This window comes from Chelonoidis abingdonii, chromosome 1 (assembly GCF_003597395.2).
Source record: "Chelonoidis abingdonii isolate Lonesome George chromosome 1, CheloAbing_2.0, whole genome shotgun sequence".
NCBI classification, from domain to species: domain Eukaryota; kingdom Metazoa; phylum Chordata; order Testudines; family Testudinidae; genus Chelonoidis; species Chelonoidis abingdonii.
This window is the reverse complement of record NC_133769.1, coordinates 220,849,625-220,866,285: the sequence shown is the minus strand read 5'-3', so window position 1 is coordinate 220,866,285 and position 16,661 is coordinate 220,849,625. Positions and strand designations below refer to the sequence as shown.

Sequence of the window (16,661 nt, the reverse complement as noted above, 5' to 3'; positions counted from 1 at the left end):
GCTTGAGTATGCACAGTGATGACAGAATCTTCAGAGATATTAATGGCTAAGCTAAGCATCTACTGAGCATGTGCTAACTCTGATTTTTTATTTTTTTTTTTTTTTTTTTTTTTTTAAGGCTTATATCTTGGCTACGTTTGTGCACGTTTTCACAAAAATAGCAAAATGCACATCCTTGACCTAAAGTTCACTTCTGCCAAGTTTCAAGTCCCTACTCGGAAACGGGGGGATGCTAGTTTCTCAAAGAAAGGGTTGCTAATGTTTTTTTTTTAAATGGGAAACATATTTTCCCCTGGCCTTAGTCTCAGAAACAGCTCAATCATTTTGGCTAAAAGTTTCCAAAACAAATTTAGCCTGAGCAAGAAAACCAGCATAGAAAACATCATCTCAAATGGTTCAAGTTGGTAAAGTTATAAGCAACATAAAACAGGGTCTTACAATAGAAAGTGTCAGACAACCTTAATTATGCAGTGCACCTGTCCAGCCTATAATAAATTAATCATCTAGTTCTATTCACAGTGGTAGGGGGATAGGATAGTAAGATATGGTCCTCAAGCAGTTGGACACTTGAATTGGCAGTGAGTTGTGTGACAGTTACAGTTTTTGAGTGTGTGACTGTAATCCTTTGCTGTTTAATGGCCATTACAGCTCATATCAGTAAAGGGAATTGTGTGTGTATATATAGTAGATATGAATAAAAGAGGCTGTGTTTATGGTCACTTCCTTCTTTCCTAACAACAAGATAACCCCCACTTAGTAGCCAGACCTCTTGCTGGTTTCCAGTCCATTCCTGTTACTACAGGATTATCTCTCTTTCTTCCAGGCGCATTTGTTATACGCAATCCGTTTTCATTTCTACCAGATGTGAATATTAACTCGAGAAGTAGGATTCATTACAGCTTTATTTCAACTTCTGTGTTTAAACAGAAACCCTGTTGCAGACTATACAAGTGAAACTTCAGGAATATGCCAGCTGAGCAGAGTAAGAGGCTCACAGCTGTGCCAATGCACTTTGGGAATGTCCTGTTGGAAAGAAAAGGAATTCTGATAGCGTACTAGTGTTCCTTGCAAGGCACTCTAAAATTACATCTCACCAAGCACAACATCGGCTTCCCTAGGCTTACAGCATCCCAAACCATTCTCCTATATCTCATCCTCAATTACTCACAAAATCCCTCCCTAAAGCCAGGATAAGATCCTCTAAGAACCTTAGAAGCACATTAGTACTAAATTAGCCAAAGCAAGAGACTCAGGTAGGTTAGTCATGCCCCTGGAGACCTAAAATCTCCTACAGACTAGGAAACTAAGGCACAGAGTTTGTGGCCCAAGCTTGCTCAGCCTCACTTAATTTCCCAGGCTCAGTGCTGTCAGGGCATGGTTCTGAGTCTGCCTAGCTGAGGTGAAGTGCTGGGTACCTGTCTCTTAGGGTTAGGGTGGCCAGATGTCCTGATTTTATAGGGACAGTCCTGATATTTGGGGCTTTTTCTTATATAGGCTCCCACCCTCTATCCCAATTTTTCACACTTGCTGTCTGGTCACCCTACTTAGGGTCTACCCATTCTTGGCCCTCATGGCCCACTCATATCTCTTTGAGCCAATGTTATGCCATGCTCAGTTCCCCATGGTGATTACAATACTGTGTGCTTGTGGTGCAGGCCAAGCATGTCTGCTCTTGGTTCCCAGCCTACACCTTGCCTGGTCTTAATATTCTATGTGTTTCTGCCATTCGCCAAGCCTTCCTGTTCTTAGCTCCAGGTCCCTGTTGTTGCCTGTGTCTACGCTGCAAAGAAATGCTTGTGGCAGCCACTCTGGGACTACAGACCTGGTTGCTCTGTGGTGCTAAAAATAGCCATAACAATGTTCCTGCTTGTGCTCTAAAATCCAGCGAGAGTGTTGGGTTTCAGAGCCCGTGCTTCAGCCCAAGTAGGAACATCTACCCAGCTATTTTCAGTGCCATATTATGAACCATATGAGCCCAAGTCTGCAGACTGGGCTCTGAGATTGCTGCTATAGACTATGCAGTGTAGACATACCTGGTGAAGTGTCGATGGCATATTCTGAGCTTGCCTCATCTCGGCCCTTACAGTTTGCCTGTATCATGCATGAAGCTGTCCTCAGTTCCTACTGTGTATCAGCACTGGCATGCCTGGGGCTTGCACTAACCCTGTCCATTTACAGCTCCACCCCCCACTAATAGATTTGTATGAATATGCCTTGCATCCAACAAGTTCATAATCTGCTGCACACCCAAGTCTAGCACAGTCTGTAATATAGGCCACACTGTTCTCCATGCCTAGTCTCACTCTATGTCTGTGGCATGTAGCAAGCATGCCTATTCTTGGGTGCCTGCTCTGGTCCCAGTTCCCTGGTCCTGTGATATGCCCCACACCTGCCTGTTTTCCACTCCCCATCTTATAGCTGTGGGTGACCAAGTTGTGCACCTACCCAGTCCATTCTCAGCTACATGTCTCAGCCTCAGCATGGACCAAACCAAGCTTCTCTTAGCTGACAGCCCCAGTTGAAACTGTGCGCCTCTGGCATGCAGCAAGTATGCCACACCCAAACCTCATCATTGTGTATTTGGGCTATGCATTGAGCCTGCCTGTTCTCACCTCCCTGCCCCAGTCTTAGAGCTCTGTGCCTGCACGTTGTGTCTGCACATTGTCTGTTCTTTGCTTCCGTGCTCGGTACAGTGCTGTGTGCCTGTGACATTCACTGGGCCTGTCCAGTGTCAGTTTCCCTGCCCAGTCTCAACAATGTGGGTCTGTGGCCTACACTGAGCCTGCCTCATCTCAGCCAGGGCTGGTTATCAGCACTATGTACTGAGCTTTCACCTCAGCTTCCCAGTGTATATCAGCATTGAGTGTCTGGGGTGTGTACTGAACCTGCCCATTCTCAGCTACACGGGCCAGTCCCAGCAGGATGTGTCTACAGCGAGGACCAAGTCCATCCATTCTCATTGTGGCTAGTTCTCTGAAAACATCTGCTCAGTGTGCAGTGGCAGTCAAAAAAGCTAACAATGTTAGGAACCATTAGGAAAGGGACAGACAAGACCATGCCACCATATAAATCCATGGTAGGCCCACACCTTGAATACTGGGTTCAGTTTTGGTTGCACACTCTCAGAAAAGATATATTAGAGTTGGAAAATGTACAAAGTCACCCAACAAAAATGATTAAGGGTATGGAACAGCTTCTATCGAGGAGAGATTAAAAAGATGGGACTGTCATTTTAGAAAAGAGATGACTCAAGGGGGATATGGTAGAGGTCTTGAAAATCATGACTGGTGTAGGGGAAGTGTTATTTATCCCTTTATGTAACACAAGAACCAGGGGTCACCCGATGAAATTAATAGCAGGTTTAAAACAAACCTAAGGAATCATTTATTCACACAGCACACAGTCAACGTGTGGAACTCATTGCTAGGGGATGTTGTGAAGACCAAAAATATAACTGGATTAAAAAAAGAATGAGACAAGTTTATGGAGAATAGATCCATCAATGGCTTTAAACCAAGATGGTCAGAGACACAGCTGCATGCTCTGAGTGTCCCTAAACTGCTGACTGCCAAAAGCAGGGCCTGGAAGATGGTATGGATCACTCAATCATTGCCTTGTTCTATTCTTTCCCTCTGAAACACCTAACATTGGCCACTGTCAGAAGACAGGTTACTGGCTAGATGGTCCACTGGACAGACTCATTATGGCCATTCTTATGCATCCCACTCGTAATTTTCTGCATCTGTAGCGTTCAGGAAACTGCCCAAACCCATGATCTACCGCTGTATGGCTGTGATACATACCGAGCCTACCCGTTCCCGTTACTGAATGTTCGTGCCATGCACTAAGCCAGGAATTGTCTACTCAGGACTGTATGTCTATAACATATAATGACCACACCAGTTCTCTGCTCCCCATTTTGCTCTCAGCACTTGCTTTCTATGGTATTACCTGAGCCTGTTCTGCCCATCTGTGCTCAGTGCTCTATGCCCATGCACAGAGTATGTCAGTGGCACAGGACAAGCCCATCTGTTCTCAGCAGCCATTCCCAGTTGTAATGTGGTGTGCCCGTGGCATGCCGCACACCTGCACAGTCTCAGTTCTCCATCCCGTTACTGAGCCAGCCCATTTTCGACTCTGTCCCATCACAACACTGTGTCCTGACCACCCCGTCTCCCACAACCTTGGTGACTGCCTGAACCACTGGGTGATGGGGAAAAGGTTGATGCTACTAGCCTGTTGCAAGAAAGGGCTGACCAGGCTTACGTGCCTAACTTCAGGCATGGGCTTCAAGTGGCGTTAGGGGTTTAACTCCCTGTGCCAGGCAAGACTGGGGCAGAGAGAGTTAAAAAAAACCATGGTGGCAAGTCTCAGAGGCACGGGCAATTGAATAGTGTTCCGGAGGGCTTAAGAGAGCAATCCAGACTTTTGGGCCTGGGGTCTATGACCACGCCCCACCCCCTGCTCCTTGCAGGGATTCAGAGCCCAGGCTCTAGCCCAAACTTGTTGCTGCAGGTCTTTTGTAAACCTCTCCTTTGTGCCGCCAGTCCTGAGCATGCCAATTCTCAGCCCCCCATCCCTGCATGTCTGTGCCATGCTCCAAGCCAGGCCATCACCACCAGCCCAGCTCAGAGTTGTGTCTCTATAGGCATGGTTCCCAAACTGTTCAGGGGTGTATCCCCCCCCTCGCACAATCTCTGAACACAACCCTCCCTCCCTCCTTCCCCCACAGCTGAGAGAACGGTCACGCGGACGGGGTAAAGGTGCCTAGGCTGGGGCCACAGTTGGGACCAGGAGTGGAGCTCGGTGACACTCCCTCCCTGCTCCCTGTGGGGTTTGTCTGGGCCCCAGCCATGCCCCCCTACCCCACCCCAATGGTCCTCCACACCCCCGGTCTACAGCAAATAGTGACCATACCAGGTCTCTGTGCCCCATTTCAGTCTCGGCAGTTGCTGGCTGTATTATGAACTGAGCTTGTTTGTTCCCAGCTACATGACCAAGCCTAACTGTGTGTATGTGTCATGGAGCAAACAAACCTGGCCTCAGCACCCTATTTTGGCCTCACTACAAGGTGCCTGTGATGTACACCACTTCTGCCTGGCCGTGCCAGGCACCAAGCCAGCCCATTCTCAGCTACACAGCCTAATCGCAGCATGGGCTGTCTGCGGCACAGACCAATCCCACCCCTTTTCAGCTCCCGCCCACTATCAACTCCAGTTGTAAGGTGGGTGGGGGGTTAGTGCTGTGTGCTTATAGCAGGAGGCGGCAACCTTTCAGAAGCAGTGTGCCGAGTCTTCACTTATTCACTCTAATTTAAGGTTTCACGTGCCAGTAATACATGTTAACATTTTTAGAAGGGCTCTTTCTATAATATATAACTAAACTATTGTTGTATGTAAAGTAAATAAGGTTTTTTAAATGTTTAAGAAGCTTCATTTAAAATTAAATAAAAATGCAGAGGCCCCTGCAGACCGGTGGCCGGGACTTGGGCAGTCTGAGTGCCACTGAAAATCAGCTTGCGTGCTGCCTTCAGCACCTGTGCCATAGTTTGCCTACCCCTGGCTTATAGCATACACTGACCACACCTGTTCTCTGAACCCCCTTTTTTCAGTCTGAGCACTTGCTCTCTGTGCCAGGCATTGAGATTTTCTGTTCTAATCTCCCCACCCCAAACCATTTACGTGACTGTGCTATGGTGTTTGGTAACTACTATGCACTGAGCTTGTTGATTTTCAGGGTCCCTCCATAGGCTCCAGGTTATGTTCCTGTGCCATGCTCTCCCTCAGCTCCTTGCCCCAACCTTAGCGCTTTGTGGCTGTTTGCTATATGTCTGCGCACAGTGCTGTGTACCTGTGCCATGCACATGCTCATCTCCCCACTTTAACAGCCAAACTCTGTGTGCGTGCATGCGTGTGTGTGTGTGTGTGTCATACGCTGAGCCTGCCTTATCTGAGTACTGAACTGCTGCAGTCTCAGATGGCACTTTAGCCCATACCAAGCATGCACTGAATTATCCATTTCATGGCAAAGTAGGACTGGAAGGATCCACAAGTCATCTAATCCAGGCTCCTGCACTCAAGGCACGACTAACTAGACCATTCTTGACATGTGTTTGTCTAACCTGCGCTGGAAAAAAACCTTCAAGGACAGAGAGGCCACAACCTCCCTAGGCAATTTCTTGACTTCCTTATGTGTATCAACAGTATGTCCCTGTGGCATGCACCAAGCCTGGTCTTTCTCAGGTCTTCTGCTCCAGATAGTAGTTCTGGATGAGCATGTCGTGCACCTAGCCAGCCTGTTCTCAGTGCCTGCCCCAGCTGTAGCATGGACCAAATAACCCCCGTCTTCGTTTCCAGCCTCAGTCATAGTGCTGTGTGTATATAACCATACAGATCTATGATTGAAGCTGGGAACAACAACACATGCCCATTCTCAGCTCCCCTCTACCCAGGCAGCAGTTCCTGGGTGCTGTGATATGCAGCAAGCCTGTCAGTTCTCAGGTCCCCAACCCGATCCCATTACTGAATACCTGATTCAGTCTGTGCTCAACTCCCCATCCTTTTTCCATACAACTGGGCACTGTGCTGTGTGTGCTCATACCATGCACCAGCCACGCCTGTTATCAATGCCCCATTTCAGTCTCAGCACTTGCGTTCCATGGTATGAACTGAGTCTCTCTGTGCTCAGCTCCCCTGGCCACACTCAGTTTAGTTTACCTGTACCATGTACTCAGATGGCCTGGTTTTAGTGCCTCCTGTGTATCTATCGGCACTAAGTGATTGTGGCATGCACTGAATGTGTCCATTCTGAGCATCCCACCTAGCTAATAGCTCTGTGTGCCAAGGCCAGGCACCAAGCCAGCTCAGTCAGCACTGTGCATCTGTGGTATGGCGCAAAGAAACCTCAGCTCCCAACCCTAGCTGTAACTCTGCATGCTTCTGGAATACAGCAAGCCTGTGCTTTCTTATCTTCTGTTCACAGCCCTCATGCTGTGTGCCTGTGATATACCACAAGTCTGCCTGCGCTCAGCTCCCCCCCACCTCTGATCCCATTACTGAGTGCCTGGCCTATTCCCCCTGCAGTGCTGTGTACATATGGCATATGCCTGTTTTTTAAATCTTAATAGTTGCTTTTTGTGCCGTGCATCAAGCTTGCCTGTGTGCATTTCCCCACCGCAGTCTGTTTACTGTGTGTGTCTGTGCCGTGCACTGAAGCAGCCTGGTCAGAACTCCGTGCCCAAGTCTCACAGCTCTGCCTACCTTGTCTGCTCTTCTCTCCCAGGCTGTGGGTACTGTTCTGTGTGCCTGTGTTATGTGCCAATCCAGCCTGTTCTGCACTCATAACTCTTGCCTTGCAATGTGTGATTATACCAGGGACTAGCCTGCCCCTTCTAAGCTCCGCACACTGGGCTTAGTGCTGTGCGTCTGTGGCATGCATTTCCTGGTTTTAGCACTCCACCCTGGACTTAGCTTTGTGTGCCTGCACCATGCCAGTCTCAGTTAATCCACAATGCTGGCACTGTGTGCCTTTGGCATGTAGCATGTTTGCCTGGTCTCAATCTGTCACCCTAATCTCACAGCTGCATGCCCTTGCCATCCACCAAGCTTGCCAGTTATCTTCCTGCAATGCTACTTGTCCGTGGCAGTCACTGAGCAAGTCTGGTTACAGCTCCACACCCTAGTCTCTACGTCTGGAGTCTTTAGCACGCACTTGGCTCCTCATTCTTAACTGTCTCCCTTGTCCCAGCATTGTGTGCCTTAGACTTGCACTGCCTGTGTCAGGTCCCCATTTTCTGAGGGATGTGTTAGTGGCATTCACCAGCCCTGCCCAGTTTCACTTCCCTCCACTGCTCTCTATGCTGTGTGCATGTGACAGGTACCAAGCATGTTTGTCCTCAGCTCCCCAACCCAGTCATAGCTCTGGGTGCCTGAACTATATGCTGAATCTGCTGTTCTCAGCTTCTCACCGTATGGCATGCACTAAGTATATCTCCCAACAACAGTCTCAATGCAGTGAGCGTGTAGCTTACACTGCCCATGCTAGTGCTCAGCTACTAGCTCTCCAGGCCCATTACAGTGTGGCATGTCTAAGGCCTGACCCATGCCTGCCCATTATCAGAACATGTTTAATGGTACTGCAGTCAGGCCTGACCCACTAACGCTGCTAAATATAAACGGAGCCAACAAAATCGTCATTTTAATGTAATCCCTTTTTGATGAGGATAAATCAGGGTTCAGCAGCCTTTCAGAAGTGCTGTGCTGAGTGTTCATTTATTCAGTCTGATTTAAGGTTAGTGTTTTTAGGTCTCTTTCTATAAGTCAATAATATATAACCAAACTATTGTTGTATGTAAAGTAAATAAGGATTTTAAAAAGTTTAAGAAGTTTCATTTAAAATTAAATTAAAACGCAGAGCCCTCCCTCGGACCAGTGGCCAGGACCCAGGCAGCATGAGTGCCACCAAAAATCACCTCGTGTGCTGCCTTCGGCACGTGTGCCATAGGTTGCCTACCCGTGGGCTACATATTTAAAGCATACCAGAAAATTAAATTACTTTAACTTAGTCACTTACAAAACCCCAACAAGTTTACAGGGTCCCTCTAAAAACTGTTTGAGTGATTAGTTGAGTGCATTGATTGATAAAACTTGATGCGCTCTCTTGCTTCCTTTTTGAGTCATTAATCTCTATTTCCCTTTCCTAAACAAAGTTCATCACAGCCTGTTCACTGGAACCACACATGGTTGAAGGTTTTTCCAAAGAACAGTGCAACAAAACAGATTTGTCTCCACTTTCATTTCTCTATCCAAGCAGATGTTAAGGAAATGCAGTTCTGGTTGTAAAAACAAAACTCTTATTTGATCAGCTGGGTAGCTAGATACTGCCGGCCCAATTCATGAGCCTTGCTTTATTTGAGTAAACAGCGCTTTGTACTAAGAAGCCATTGGCACAGATGTGATATTTATGTTCGTTTTTAACAAACCCAACTTTGCTTTGCCGCTGGATGACGTCTTTCACCATTTACTAATACAGCCTGAATTAGCATTAGGAAAATGTCACAAGCAAATTGTAAATGATCGTGTAGTTTATGGGGCAGTCGCAGTATGAAATGCTCCTAGGTGGCTATGCAAGTTCTGCTTTTAATTTGGGGCTTTGATTTATTAAGTATAACAACCATAAATTATATTTTCTGAGCAAAAGAGCAGAGAATTGTTTTCGTTTTCTTAATCACCTTTTTTTTTGCTTTAGCTCAAAAATTACCAGCTGTTTTTAATTAAAAACAAGACACTTGTTGACTTCACTCATTTTTCATGGAAGCTAAATTCACTTATAATAAAAGGTGCTCAACTCACAGCACTGTAATGTGAAGGCCTGTGTGTAGCCACATAACAAGTCATGCATGGACAGCAGACTACCTATGCTTCACAATGTCCTCCCTCATGTTCCACATAAACAGGGAAGGCAGCTCACTCCCTGCCACCTCTTTTGAAATTACAAAGTGTGGTGTAGCCACCTATTCACTAGGAACTGAAGGAGCCCCCCATAACTCATTGCCTACAGGCCAGCACCATTAAAGGGAAGTTGCCTTTAGCCACCAGAGCCAGATTTGACTCAGTAATCCAGTAACTGGAAATTCTGTAAAAGCAGCAGAGAATCCTGTGGCACCTTATAGACTAACAGACGTTTTGGAGCATGAGCTTTCGTGGGTGAATACCCACTTCGTCAGACGAATGTAGTGGAAATTTCCAGGAGCAGGTATATATATGCTAGCAAAGAAGCTGTCCAGGCTCCTGTTTGTTTGCAAGTCTTCAGGATCCTGAATGTGCACACATATATCAAATTCAGGCTCTCTTTGCAGAGCTAATGGGAGTTTTGGTGACTCAAGGAAAGCAGGCTTGACTTTTAATGAACACATGGAGTTTTTTCAGGGTGAATCACCCTTTGCAACAGTCCAGCACCAAGCCTATACGGTATTGCCATGACTGATCATTCAAAAAAACATGTCATGTCCCTCCAAAAACTGAGATTGGCTTAAAAAATCATGATTTTTAAAAAAATAACAAACAACAATGGATTCTTTCTATTACTTGCCTTCTGGTTTTTGAGCGTTTAGGGTTTCATATTTTCAAGCTTTTATCTGCAACTGCATGAGCTATAAAAATTTTTTTTTTTTTTTTTTAAAAAAGAGCTACTCCTATAATCACATAACTCCAGGACCTTGAGTTTTAAGAAAAACAACAAATATTGCAAGACTCATGATAAAATCTCAAGACTCAGCAACATTGGCTATGCACCAATTAAATCATACCTATGGCCTCAAAACAAGGCTTACGTGGGATGTAAGCAATGCACGGTCCTTGTGTTGGACTTTTGTACAAAGACAAATATCACCTTTAATTATACTGAAATATTTATTATTTTAGGTCACCTGTGAAAGGGCTCCCGTTCAGGGTTGGGGGAATAAGAGAAGGCAGGGTTTTATGCCATATGCCAATGGAGTGTGTCTACATATCAGTGATATTTATGTGGTTCCCCCATCACCTTAGTATTTGAACACCTCACAATTAGCGTATTTATCCTCACAACATCCCTGTGAGGTACAGAAGTGCTATTACCCCCATTTTACAGATAGGAAACTGAGGCACAGAGAGGCTAAAGCCCAAATCCATAGAGATATTTAGGCTCCTAACGTCCATGGAAGTTAGATGCCTTTGAGGATCTGGGCCTCAATGACTTGCTCAAGGTCACAGAAGAAAAGAGTAGTGATTTGAACACAGGTCTTCCAACTCCTGAGCTAGAGTGTACAGCAGGCTACTACAGTTAGCAGACTGACCAGTTGTCGGGCTGTAGTCATTGCCTTGAAAAAGCACGATGCTCAGGAACAAGTCCTGCTCAGCCATTTGTGGCACATCATCCTTCCCTAAGTGTCACTTAAAACTTGTGAAAGCGCACAACAAAAATAAATAAAAACAATTTACAAATCCAGAGTACTGTGATTGCATCTATTTATCAAGTTTACCAAGTAATTGTGTAAAGCAACTCAGTTTAAAGCACTGCACAAGTTTTAATTAAAATTCACATCTATATAAAACAAGGAATTCATAGAGTCTTATACTTGTACCTTGACAGAAGAATTTTAATGGAAAATGCCAATGTTTAACTTGCATTAATTATGTAATGTAACTAAGTATGATTTTCCCTATGGCTTTACTGATGGAGAAGGAGTGAGAAAAACCTGAGGAAAAAAATGGCCACAGCACAAATGTGTCTGCATAGGAGAGGGCATTATTCACAGAGGCTGCAAAAGCTCACTTGGACTGCAGCAAGCAGAGGTGCATAGTGAAACTTGAACATACTAAGCACTGGGAGAGGGAGACAAGTAAGGAGAAGTCACAAGAAGCCACAGTGGGTGCTCTGTATAGGGTGTGGGGGGGCAGTCATGGGTTGGGGGTGAGGGGAGGTTGGAGTGTCACTATCAGGGATAGGAGTGGAGTGGGAAAGGAGGGAAGCTATTGAAATTTGGCAGGGAGGGGCACCTGGCTTCAGGCTGGGAAGTCAGTGGTGGCAGTTCGTATCTTGCTCCTTGGCTTGATATACCCAGCCCTGTTCTGATCACCCTGGTTCCTACCTGGTCTCTGGCCCAACCCCAGATGCTGTGACAGCCCTCGGGGCCCTGCTGTGACCTCTACTCCCAGCAGCCACAGAGCCCTAACCATGTGAAAAACCTCATTTAAGAGTGACTGACGGGTGAAATTAATGTAGATCAGCCCCCACAGTATTTCCGGGCGGGAGGGTGCTAGCTCCCCCAGTCCCGTGGTTCTGCTGCCCCTGATTACTCAGTCACTTCAAAACATTTCATTGATTAATAAAATATATTCACTTAATTGTCTGCAGGTGAAAGGTAATATGTTCTCAGTGGTAAGAAGCACCTACGTAATATTAGGGGCTTGCTGTCAGCCTAGAGCTTTCTTCACTTCCACGTTCCAAACATCTAAGACAGTGACTCTTAACCTGGGGAGCATGCACCCCCTGGGGGTGCAAGATGTCCTTTCTGGGAGTGCAAGACATATCAGATTTTTTTAGAGGGTAAATAACTGAAAACACAAATTAAGCACAGGCATGTAAGTACAACTACTTTGTTTCATCAAACCTATATATTTATTAACGTTATACATTTTTTAATGATAACTGTAATATATATCTAGGTTTAAGGGCTGTGAGAACATATTGTTTAGGTTTAAGGGGTATGAGAACATATTTTGATAAGGGGTAAGAGAACATATTTTGAGAACCAAATGGCTGCACTAAAGGTTAAGAACCACTGACCTAAGAAGCCCTCAGCTTTGCTTCCGCCCTCCCCTTTGCAACTTTGTCACAGCAAGTTTCTTATCCCATTTCCCACATTTTTAACCTTGTCAGCTCCACATGCTAGCTGTCCATTTGGATCAGACGATGTCCTTTGAAGCTTAGCAGTACCATTCCTTACTCTGCCAATGGAGTCACTGCTGGCTAATGTTAGGCATTTCTTCTCAGTACTCCGTGATACTACCACCATTAGCTCTGTGACGTTACACTCCATATGCTTTATGGAAATATACTTATGAATATGATATAACTGGAATATGCTTTATGCTAAGTAAGTGCCCCGTGTATGGAGTCATTAGAAAGCTTGTAAACTATGAAGTGTGTTCATCCTGTTTGTTTGCATTTATTAGTTCTATATCTGGAGTTAGGAGAATAAGATATAAACTTGTATCACTGATGTAAACATATTAAGTAAATGGGCTTAGTTACTTGAAAGCGTTCCTGTGTATGTGTGGGCCAGCCCATGGGGAATGGAGATGGGGGGCGGGGGTGTCTTACAGTGACATGTGACCATGTCACCTGATAATGAAATCCATCTTACATCTGGTACTTTTCTATTTAGAAGGACAGGTGGAGCCCATGAGAGACAAAAGATTTCCCCCCCCCCCCTTGTGCCAAAGCTATAAAAGGGGGTGGAACAGGAGAGGGGGCAGCTAGTCATAAGAAAACTAAAAGTGCTCTAGAGTATTTTGTTCTACTTAACTTTGAAAAGGGAGATCAAAGCGCACGGGAGAACTCAGCGCATGACAGCAGGGGCCACATGCACATCCTGCGTCTGACGAAGTGGGTATTCACCCACGAAAGCTCACGCTCCAAAACGTCTGTTAGTCTATAAGGTGCCACAGGATTCTATGCACATCTAGCATGCCACAGGCTGGTAGCAATTGGAGACACCCCAAACTGAATTTCAGAAACTGCCGAGCGCTCACTCACAGGGAGGGGGCGAAGCCCCTTTGAAGCAGTTTAAATTGGGGACCCAAAAAAGGGAAGCACCCAACATTGCCAATCACTTTTGCAAATCGTGGCCAGCACCTACGGGAGGTCGAGCTCAGCTATAGTGTAGCCACGTTCGTACCCCCACCCCGTGGTATCACTAGCACTCCAGGAGCGTGTGTTTTAAATATCCTTACAAGCGTGTCAATAAAACAAACCAGCCACACTTGGAAATCGGCCATCTCCGGGCAGGGGGCTCTCCTTGCTTAAAACACCCTCCCCTTCCCCTTCAGAGGCTGAGCAATAGCAGGGCAGCCTGGCAGACGCAGTCCTGACAGTGCCCCTGGCCTGGGAGGGCTGCTGCAGCCACGGCCGCCGGCCCGAAGCACGTCCCAGCCTGCTCCATCCTTCAGCAAGAGCTGCGGCTCCCTGCAGGATCGCTCCCTGCCTGCGTCGGCTAGCAACGCCGGGCAATGCCTTGGGGGCGCAGCCGGGGCGCGCCCTGCGGCTGCTGCTGGCGTCCCACGGCGGGTTCACGGGCCGGGCTGAGCCGCAGCGGGCGTCAAGCACCAGGGCCCAGCGCGTCTTCTCCGTGCAGGTAGGTACAGGGATGCGCCGCCTCGGCCTAGCCTGTGTGTGGGGCCAGAAGCGGGCGGGGGCTCGAGAAGGAGCTACCAGTTCTCTGAGCCACCCCGCGCCCGGCTGGCCCGCTGCACAGCAGCCCCCTAGGGCCCGGGTGCTGGGGCTGCTCCCTCCGGGGCTGGCTGGAGGCGCGGGTGCAGCACGGTGCTTTGCACAGACTCCCCGGGTCACGTTCACAGACTAGCCGCAAGGTGGCGCCTGGGGCTGCGCGTCCCTCCTTTTTGGGAAAGCGGCCGCCCGCTCACTGTGGAGCAGGGGAGGGGCTGGGAGCGGCGGGTGTACTTGTAAAATATGGTTTGTCTAGGATTACCCCACTCTGAGAGTGCGAAGAGCCGGCCTGCTGCTGCTGCCGCCTTAGACCAGCCCAGGACTCCCCCACAAGTGCATGGGTACGGCCAGGCTGGGTCAGACCAAAGGGCCAGTTAGTCCAGGGTCCTGTGGGCCAACAGTGGCCAGTGCCAGGCGCCCCAGAGGGAATGAATAGAACAGATGAGCAGAGGCTTAGGGACGCCCTGACCAACTTGGCTAGGCTTAAGATCTTGTCATGGTTTCTTTTTAATACAAGTCACAGACAGGGCCCAGGCAACAAACACAAATGAACACATGCATCCAACAAAGTGGGCATTCACCCACGAAAGCTCATGCTCCAAAACGTCTGTTAGTCTATAAGGTGCCACAGGACTCTTTGCTGCTTTTAAAGATCCAGACTAACATGGCTACCCCTCTGATACTTGACACAAATGGACAGAAGCCCTGAGTTGTTCCTAACTTTTGCTAAAAATAACAGTGACAAAATGGGGCTCAGCCATTGGGGGCGGGGGGATCCAACACTCGCCAACACTATGGCTGGGAGCTGCTGGGTCCCTCTGTCATCTGTGGTAGCTGGGAGCTCCAGGGTTCCCCAGCTGCCCATGATGGCTCAGAGCAGCGAGACCTCAGCTTGATGCACCAGGGCTGGCAGCTGACCCTCACTGTTCCTGGCAGCTCAGAGCTGCAAGTTCCCCCCTGTAATGGCTGGGAGCTGCTGGGCCCCTGGTGCCCGTGGCGGCTCAGAACTCCAGGGGCCCCACTGACTGACTGCTCACGCCCCGCCACCCTGGGGCTGAAGTGGAAAATGTCACAGAGGCCATGGAAAGGCCAGCCACCTCTGCCATAGTTTTCCCTTTCCCTTGGACACATCACAGTGCACTCCGCAGACTGGTGACCTGTGTGTGTGTGTGGGAAGGGAAAAGATTGTGCCCACCTCTCACTCACTATCTCTGTAGAGCTCAACATTCTAAAGTGCAGCATACAGGAGCTGGAGATATTTGCAAAGTGCCAACCAATTTGGGGTGCCTCCATTTTTGTGTGGTCAATTTAAGAAACCAAGAAACCTAGCCCAAAACTTAGGCACCCAGAATGAGTGCATGCTTTTTCAAATAGGTGTCCCACAGCCGTGTGTGTTCTCATTTCGCCCATGTTGGCCCAAGCTCCTCTGCCACTCCTGGGCCCACATGGTATTTTTCTTTGTGGCCTTATGCAGCAGGTCTGCTTTCTTCCAAATCAACCAACCAGTTGCAGAAGTCAGAACAGAGGCTAAGCAATTTATTTTTAAAGGTGACTTGTCCAAGGTTAACCTTGAGCTCAGCTGTGCATCTATCTCCATTACACAGAGAGTTGAGGAAGGTTCCGTCCAGCTAAGGCTCAATTTTCTTATATCACCAGCAGGCCTCTTCTGCTAGTTACTGGAGAGGATGGTGGAAGGAGGCTTCTATCCCCCATTATTACCAGCTGCTTAGTTCTGTACAGTACATACAAAATATGAGCAATCTATGTCCTGAAGATCTTACAATCTAAGGCTCTGGTTCTGCAAATAAAGTTACACACGTGCCTACATGTTTGCAATATTGGGACATGAGGGAGAAACACAGTGAAGCTGGTACACCCCGGGGAAATGGAAAGGGGAAGAAGATGTTATGTACACTTCATCAGTGATACCAATGGTGGACATCTCTCCACTTTCCTAATCACTCTTACCTGGAAGAATTAATCTTCAATTATACGGGCTCACTGTCAGGGTTGCCAATTCTTATGATTTTAACACAAGTGTCACAATATTTCATGTTCTTCTTAAAGCTCAGCTCCTGGCATCAAATGACTATATGAGAATGTGATTATGTGCTTGCCCTTTATTTTAAGTGAGTTTGTTGTTCTCATGATTGTGGAGAAAAGCTTGAAAATGTTAATCCAAAAGGCTCAATAACCAGAAGGCAAATAACAAGAACGTCAAATCTATAATTTTTTCAAATCTCATCATTTGAAAACTAATCTTATGATTTTGGAGGGACTGAAGCATGGTTTTTGAACACTTGGGGTTGGTAATGCTGCATCCTTCTTCTCCCTCACTAGACTTTGGAAAAACTTTTTGCTAGGGAAATCTGCTGTGTTCTACTGGTGTCATCTTTTCTGGAGTAAATGCATATTTTTTTCCCCTTGATACAAAGTAGCATGAGGACTAAAAGTTTGTACTTTAACTTATTTACATTTTCATTATATTCCCTTGTGAAGTGGTACGGGAGCAACTTTTCCCTTCAATTGTAATGTGTTAAACAGATGATCTTTCAGCCTGTTATCTTCACCCACTTCCTCTCCATATCTATCTTTATTTAAAAGATATTTGCAGCTTTCAGGAATTTGCTTTTTGTCATGATTGATTATATTCTCTCAATTTTGGTCCTTTAATA

At 46.9% G+C, this 16,661-nt stretch overlaps 1 protein-coding gene across 1 annotated transcript in view; it reads left to right on the top strand.

Annotated features, from left to right (window-relative positions):
- The first annotated feature begins 13,817 nt into the window (after window positions 1-13,817).
- LOC116823321 (uncharacterized) overlaps window positions 13,818-16,661 on the top strand; it is a 61,583-nt gene continuing 58,739 nt past the window's right edge. Inside the window, exon 1 of the mRNA XM_075059796.1 lies at window positions 13,818-13,894. The gene's annotated coding sequence lies outside the window, so the exon portion shown is untranslated. The remainder of the gene's footprint in view (window positions 13,895-16,661) is intronic.